The sequence below is a fragment of the Dama dama genome, chromosome 1, assembly GCF_033118175.1.
Source record: "Dama dama isolate Ldn47 chromosome 1, ASM3311817v1, whole genome shotgun sequence".
NCBI lineage: Eukaryota > Metazoa > Chordata > Mammalia > Artiodactyla > Cervidae > Dama > Dama dama.
The window spans coordinates 74,348,122-74,349,216 of NC_083681.1; the positions used below are offsets into that span (position 1 = coordinate 74,348,122).

A 1,095-nucleotide genomic window follows, 5' to 3' on the forward strand; every position below is an offset into this window, starting at 1 on the left:
TCTCAGTAACTATTGTGCATATTGGGGAACTCTTAGAAAGTAAACAAAATCCAACCTATAAATTGTTTTCAAATATAAAGAAACCCTAAATTTTAACAAGTAATGAAGTTAACACAATATTACATTTTCAAGATTTTTAATTAAACACTTTCTGATCTTAGAGTTTCTTTTCCTATTTTAGTACCAATCATGTTTTCCAGATTTCAAATTTTTCCCCAGGCCCTTGAAAAGTCCCTAGGCCTTCGGTTCTGTGTCTGTCCTGCCTCACAGAGGAAAATATCCTGCCTGAGACCCTTCAGCTGCTGGGCAATCATGGCAGACCTGTATCAGAAACTTCTAAGCAAGGGCAGAAGTCACTGCAAAAGCCAGCAATGGGAAAGGCCAATGTATGTAAGCAGAGTTGTTTCTCTGTGCCAACAAACCAAATACAAAGTGGGAAGGTTTGGGGGACTTCCCTGGTGGTCTAGTGGCTAAGACTCTGCGCTCCCAATGCAGGGGGCCTGGGTTCGATTCCCAGTCAAGGAACTAGATCCCACATGCCTCAACTAAGAGTTCGCATGCTGCAACTGAAAAAGACCTTGCATGCCACAACTAAGACTCGGCACAGACAAATAAATAAATACTTCTTTAAAAACAAAACAAAGTGGGAAGCTTTGGACAGGGGGATTCCTAATAGGTTTTTGCTTCTCAAGTACAGCAGGTAAACTGGGGAGAAGGGGCAAGAGTAAGGAAGAACAAGAAGGAGAAAGAGGGAAGGAGGGAGGGAGAAACAGAGGGAGGAAGGCAAGTTGTCAGTCATTAATTGCTGGGTGCTATCCAGCACAGAGCTGAGGGCCTTACATACTGCATTTCATTCAGTATTCAGAACAGTCCTGAGAAATAAAAACTGTTGCCACTTTCATTTTATGGTTAAGGCTCCTGAGGCTCAGAGAAGTTAAGTCATTGGCCGGAGGTCACACAGCTTAGAAAACGACAGAGCCGGTCCAAGACTATTCAACTCCACATCCTGTACATTAACCCCTATACCACTCTGCATCCCTAAACTCACCCTGTCCCATCTGGCCCTCCTCCCAGCTCCAGAAGGACAGAGATTAA

General features: G+C 43.7%; 1 non-coding gene across 1 annotated transcript; it reads left to right on the top strand.

Moving 5' to 3' along the window:
- The first annotated feature begins 452 nt into the window (after positions 1-452).
- Positions 453-525, top strand: TRNAG-CCC (transfer RNA glycine (anticodon CCC)). The gene has a single exon. It is a non-coding gene; the product is annotated as a tRNA-Gly (tRNA).
- Positions 526-1,095: the final 570 nt, after the last annotated feature.